The sequence below is a fragment of the Sprattus sprattus genome (assembly GCF_963457725.1).
Source record: "Sprattus sprattus genome assembly, chromosome: 20".
Taxonomy (NCBI): Eukaryota; Metazoa; Chordata; class Actinopteri; order Clupeiformes; family Clupeidae; genus Sprattus; species Sprattus sprattus.
In genome coordinates, this window is record NC_137918.1 from 7,876,953 (window position 1) to 7,884,270 (window position 7,318).

The following is a 7,318-nucleotide window of genomic DNA, read 5'->3' on the forward strand; positions in this document are numbered from 1 at the left end:
CCCCATCCAGTCCAATACTCCTCATCCAGTCTAATACCCCCATCTAGTCTAATACCCCCATCCAGTCTAATACTCCCTATCCAGTCCAGTAGTCCCCCATCCCAGCTGCTGAGTGCAGCTGCCCCTAATCATGACAGCACCAAGCGTGAGAGGACCACCAGAGGAAGGGCGTCTCCACGCCAGGAAGTGTGCCACTAATTATCTGTGCTGTGCGCTTTACAAGCCAACTGCTCTCCTCTCCTCCGCTCCTCTCCTCTCCCCTCTGCCCCATCAGCCTGGGATGGAGGCCTGTAATCTCTTAGTAATCCAGCTGTTATACAACACCTTGGTATAAGCACACTCGTATGAACAGACACACACACACAAACAGAAAACATCTAAACAAACTCTCTCACAAACACAAACACACACACCCACCCACACACACACACACACACACACACACACACACACACACACACACACACACACACAGAGAATAGGGCAGGGCTGATCTTATTAAACGGCCGCTTATCTTAGTATTTTTCCCTCAGTTTTATCTCATCAGTATCCAGACAGAATGGATGTGAAAACACATCAAATGCCAATCATCATAAAATATTTACAAACTTTAAGATTACCATGACAAATACACTTTGCAATGACGGATGTGGATTTCTTTTGAAGTGAACTCCTTACTAAGCTTTCTTCCTCTGATTATTAGCAAGACGCAACCAAGTAACTCTGAATGGCTATTGAATGTATGTGAATATGTCACTAACATGTAATAATTATTAATACAATAATTCATATTCCTCTAAGACAGAGAGACAGACAAAAAAACAAGCATTTCTGAGTGTCTATAATGGAGTTGGTTGTTTAGATTTTAACACATTATGCTCCACTGAACAACTTAAATAGTACTTGCATAACAAAAATATGTTTTCTTTGCAAAAGGCTGTAGTGGAGTAGCTCTTTGTGTGGCCTGTAAACCAACATGGTAACACACACACACACGCACACACACACACACACACACACACACACACACACACACACACACACACACACTACGATTACAATAAAGAATCCAATAAAGAAAAAAAGAAAAGAAAATCAATAAAGTGTTCAATGCAGAGTAACACAGCAAATATTGTAAATCTGGAGAGTATAGACTTTGTATGGAATATTTTTGAATCAATACATTTTCATTCAAACAGATATTTAACTTTCTTCTAACAATACACAGCCTAATCAGCAGAGGATATAAGAACTCACTGTGTAAAAGCTCAAACACACAAGGTGTGTGGTATCTCTAAACCTCTTTCTATTCTGAACTCTATTTCCCTTCCCATCATAGATGCTGCAGAAAGGTACCATGATGTAAAAGATACTGAAAGGAACTCACAACTCTGAAAAAGATATGGACTGGAAAGGAAATATGGACTGAGCCCTGGCTACAGTTAGGGGCACATTCTCTGTGACACACTAAGAGTATTGTGAACACAGCACAGAGAGTGTTTTATCTCTTTTGGGGAAAAGTCTTTCTGAGAAACTTTCAAATGAAAAAAAATAATACAGCAGCCAATAACTAAGAACACAAATATTACTATATATAACTAAATCCTCGCTGAACAGGGCTGCACATTTATGGTATAGCATTAACACCAATACATATTCACAATTCATCACAGAAGTATAACAGCCTCGAGAAAACCACATACGTAGATGAAATAGAGAAGAGACTACAGAACTAGGCTACAAATGTAAAGATGTTAGCATGCTTTAGGCTAGGAGAAGATGGAGCAACATGGAGCATCACCTGAGGCATACACCTACCTAGTCCTGCACACACACACACACACACACACACACACCCCTGACGTGATGGAAAGTGCTCAATACATGACACGCCAGACTGCATTCAGCACGAAAGATGAAAACCCAGGGGTAAACGAAAGAGTCTATTCAGCACAAGTCTTCATTAATTAAAAATAACAATGAAAAAAAAAAACACCAGACCACCAGACAGCTACAGAGAGTTTACCAGAGATTTCACTGCCATCCCTGAACCAGTCCAACTCAAAGAAATCCACCCCAAAGAGACGCTGCATACTCCACCTCGTTACCACATAAACACATCCACAATTTCTCAAGTGACAGAGAGAGAGAGAGAGAGAGAGAGAGAGAGAGAGAACAAGGGGAAGAGGATGCAATAACAAGGAAGAGTGTGTGCCAGACAGAGAGAGAGGGGGGGGGGGGGGGGGTGAGAGAGAGGGCAACCAATCAGAAGAGCTGTGGTCCTTGACAGCAGTGGGAGGGTACCTACCGAACCCATAATATGGAGGCTGAAGGATAGCTGACATGCTTGTCATGTTGCTTACCAGAGGAGTTAGCTAATAATGTATGAAGTACATCAGGCCATCCATGCTAAGCTTCCTCCATGGTAAATGTTTCTATGGCTAGTAGACCATATGGCTAGTAGAACTAATAGTTGCACAAAACATCTAGTTTGAGTGCTGATTTTTATTTGCATGTTTCACGTATGACGTGGCGTGCACAACACATGAATCCATCCCTGATGAAATCCATCTTTCCCCTGACGAGTCAGCTTATGTCTGGCACTTTTAAAAACACATGGATATGAGAGGATCGATCTTTCACACTTTCAGGCGGTGGCACACACATCATGTTGCTCATCCATCGATCAATCATCAATGAGGTCAGCAAATTCTTAACACAGCTTCCTGTTTGAGCTTTGATGATGTGCAAGCCCACATATATACACACACACACACACACACACACACATATATATATATATATATATATATATACTGTATATATATATACACATACTGTATGTCTATACCACATGAAACATCATATTATATTATTGGTTATTATTTATGAAATATATTATCATTACAAAAAAATATTACATCTTGAGAGAAAAATGTAATTGTCAGAGCCCCAGTCCTTTAAAAGCCCTCTAATAATTCAACTGAATTAAAACTGTTTTAAAGGGGTCTCAAACTGAACAAACTCGAACTGAATTAAAACAGTCATTAATGGGTCTCAAACAGAATTAAAACTGTTTTAAATGGGTCTCAAAATGAATAAACACAAACTGAATTAAAACTGTTTTAAATGGTTCTCAAACTGAATAAAATACTGCTAAAACCAAACTGAACAGAATTTAAACTGGGCTAAACCTGTTCTTGGTCCGGACCACAAGTGAAGTAGAGAGCCTAATTTCACAAGACAGCAGACAAACACCCGGCACAGGGGAGCAGGAGGAGCAGGACGTTTCCGGAGACTCACAGAAGTAGCTGAGGGTTTCCTCAATCTGCTCCACAGTCAGTTCGATGGGCGCCTGCGGAGAGATAACAGGTGTGTGGATCCAGTCGTCGTGGTCATAGCCGTACACCGTGTCGGCACGCAGGCGGTACACGGGCAGCTGCTCCTCCAGAAGACTGATGATCTCGACCTCGTCAAGCTCTGTGCTGTTACACACATCTGGAGAAGAGAGAGAGAGAGAGTGTGTGAGAGAGTCGCATACAGAGGCAGAGAGGAGTGTGTGTGTGTGTGGGTGTGTGTGGGTGAGTGAGTGAGTCAGTGACAGAGAGAGAGGTGAGAGTTTGTCTGTGTGTGTGTGTGTGTGTGTGTGTGTGTGTGTGTGTGTGTGTGTGTGTGTGTGTGTGTGTGTGTGTGAGTGTGTGTGTCACAAACAGAAGCAGAGAGAGTGAGTACTCCTACTTCTAGCGATATCTGTCCACACACACACAGAAACCCACCAGTGATGGTCTCTGCGTCCCGGTAGCCGTGTTCCGGCGAGGGCTCGGGTTCTACCGGCGAGCTCACATACTGTTCCTCTGGGATGGAGCCAAGCTGTGGTGGTTCTACAGGAGATGTTCTGCACTCAGAACCACGTATATCCAGCTTGGCCACCTCTCAAACCATACCCTAGAAATGGGAGAATATGTGTGTGTGTGAGAGAGAGTCAGAGAGATATGTCACTGCCTGTCAAAGCCTGAAAGATGACAAATGCAAACCTCCAAGGCACACTGGAACGTCTTATACTGGTATTATGATACTTTTATTTTCTTTCTTTCCTCCTTTTTAATAGGTTACACTGAGTGCAATGAATTGATCTCTTGTTTTGGCGTCATTATACTATTCGTTGCAGTCAATCTTGAATTGAACTGAACAGAAATGAATTGAGAGATTTATGCCTTCATGAACTACTCCAATCAATGCCAGATGGAGGGGAAAGATTTGGGGTTATGCTTTTATATGATGTGGTTCCTTAGATATGGAGTATGGTGCTTTCAGCTGAAATTTTTGTCGAATCTGCAGGTATTTACATACTTTCATCTGAAATTTGCCGAATCTGCGGGTATTTACATAGAATACAACATGAAAACACAACACACGTGGATAAAACAAGCACAAGCCAAAATAAATAAATTTACTGAATCAATGAATAACATTGACATCTAGGTTGATCTGATCCGACACGCACAAAGGGACGCCACCGCATCTCCAAATAATTAGTGGTGGATTTAAACATACAGTGACGTCTATGTCTAAGGAATACATATGCAATGTATTTTAATTCTATTCGTTTGATCTGAATTGCGATCATGTCTGTCGCTATAATCAGCATGGGTGTGACTAGGGATGCGCGTTGATGACGTTTCACGAAGATGAAGGCTTTGCCATCCTGAATAAACAAAATGTCAGTAAATGGCAACAAGAGATCACTAGGCTACATAAACCAGCAGTAAAAGGTTATACGATGTAATACACCTGCACACTGAAGCTACACACTGTTTATCGTTACTTTAACACGACTATCCTTCAGACACGATATTGATGGTGGAGGTGAAACAACTTGCCAACCTTGAGGTGAACACTCACTCAGAAAAGCGCAGCCGAGGTGATTTTCTCTTTAGACGTGGGAATATGTGACGATTTTCTTGTCTGATGTTTAAAGAGAGAGGACGTGTAGGTAATGTACTGAGACAAGACGTCCTTACAGACGTGCCTGCGCTACTGTCCTTTCCAGAGGTGCCTTATTTGAACGACAGGGATCGCACCTCCTCACAGCTTACCTAGCTAAAGCCGTAACACCGCACTGCAGCGGGCAATGTCACAACGTGCCAGGACCGAGACAGAGTCTAGGTTGCAGTCTTTTATCCATTGGTGTAGTGCATTCCTCTCTGCTTGCTTGTCCCGCTATATTTTTCTCTCCATCTTTCAGCGCATTTCAGAACAAATACCGCACTGACCAATGACGTCGCGCGAGAGCGAATCTAGCCTCCGTTGCGTAAAGCCCTACTTGTGTCTTCATATTTCGTTATGTTTGTACGGAAGCCCAGAAGATCAATGTTAGAGCATCATCTGCACTTTAGTAAATCATACAGTGTCTACTTTGATGACCGGGTAGTTTAATTCAATTTATTTGAAGATATTGGTGAATGGCATCAACAAAAGTACTCCCCTCTTTCCAAACTAGAGGAAGGGGTTAACTATTTTACGGGGCTCCCTAACAACCCTCATACACACAATAACTTGTATAAGCAGGCCAGGTGGGTGTTCCGGTTTGGTGCCAAACCTGGTGAAGTTAATTCGGAACAGGTAATAAACCTCTGGAAAGAAAGGCCCTACAGCTTTGTTTTGCTGAGAGAATGAGGCCATGGGGCTCTTTTATGAGGTTAACCACTTACCGAGTTTACTTAAAGGCACCCAGTGCAACTTTCGAGGCTTAAAAATAAACATTCAATTTCTAATCTTTTTTACATGTAGTAACTTTCAATAACTCCATACCATTACATACCGACATTCAAGCAGCAAAGATGAGACGTCATTGTGTGGTGAGAACTGATAGAAAATCGATAACAACAATCGCCGCCATTTTCTTTATTTTTTGTAACCTACAATAAATAAAGCAGGCTTCCAGTCAATGGAAAAATGGCTTCTCCCCACCGGCGATTGTTGTTGTTTACGATTTTCTATCAGTTCTCACCACACGACGTCTCATCTTTGCTCCTTGAATGTCAATATGTAATGGTATGGAGTTATTGAAACTTACTACGTGTAAAAAAAGACTAGGAATTGAATGTTTATTTTTCATTGAATGTTTACATAAAGTTGCACTGGGTGCCTTTAACCTAGGTTTGTCACTAAACCGCCTACTTGGGATACCCCCCCAGTTAGGTGGGGAGAGTGCAACCAGAAATGAACAGAACATACAGCCGCGGAAAAAATTAAGAGACCACTTCAAAATTATCAGTTTCTCTGGTTTTACTATTTATTGGTATGTGTTAAAGTAAAATGTACATTTTTGTTTTATTCTATAACCTACTGGCAACATTCCTACCAAATTTCAAATAAAAATATTGTCATTTAGATCATTTATTTGCAGAAAAATGACAATTGGTCAAAATAGCAAAAAAGATGCAGTGTCTTCAGATCTCGAATAATGCAAAGAAAACAAGCTCATATTCATTTTTAAACTACACAATACTAATGCTTTAACTTAGGAAGAGTTCAGAAATCAATATTTGGTGGAATAACCTTGATTTAAAATCACAACTTTCATGTGTCTTGGCATGCTCTCCACCAGTCTTTCACATTGCCGTTGGGTGACTTTATGCTACTGCTGGCGCAAGAATTCAAGCAGCTCGGCTTCTTTTCATGGCTTGTGACCATCCATCTTCCTCTTGATCACATTTCAGAGGTTTTTTTTTATGGGATTCAGGTCTCGAAATTGGGCTGGCCATGACAGGGTCCTGATCTGGTGGTACTCCATCCACACCTTTACTGGCCTGGCTGTGTGGCATGGAGCATTGCCCTGCTGGAAAAAACACTTCTCAGAGTTGGGGAACATTGTCAGAGCAAAAGGAAGCAAGTTTTTCTTCTGGGACAACATTGTACTTTGCCTGGCTGAGGTTTGTAAAAGACCATAAGGATTGAACCAAAGCGGACTGGAGGGTCTTCTAGTTCGTCTTCTCTGATGAGTCCAATTTTCAGCTTTGCCCAACACATGGTCGTCTGATGGTTAGACGGAGACCTGGAGAGGCCTACAAGCCACAGAGTCTTGCACCTACTGTGAAATTGGACTCATCAGAGAAGACGAACTTAGAAGAACCTCCAGTCCGCTTTTTTCAATCCTTATGGTCTTTTACAAACCTCAGCCAGGCAAAGTACAACGTTGTCCCGGAAGAAAAACTTGCCTCCTTTTGCTCTGACAATGTTCCCCAACTCTGAGAAGTGTTTTTTCCAGCAGGGCAATGCTCCATGCCACACAGCCAGGCCAGTAAAGGTGTGGATG

General features: G+C 41.9%; 1 protein-coding gene across 1 annotated transcript in view; it reads right to left on the reverse strand.

Moving 5' to 3' along the window:
* Nucleotides 1-3,795, reverse strand: part of trak1b (trafficking protein, kinesin binding 1b) — a gene marked incomplete at its 3' end in the record, with an annotated part of 18,793 nt that extends 14,998 nt beyond the window's left edge. Inside the window, exons 1-2 of the mRNA XM_080859441.1 lie at nt 3,777-3,795; nt 3,304-3,498 (exon numbers count right to left, since the gene is read on the reverse strand). The remainder of the gene's footprint in view (nt 1-3,303; nt 3,499-3,776) is intronic.
* Between the last annotated feature and the right edge of the window lie 3,523 nt (nt 3,796-7,318).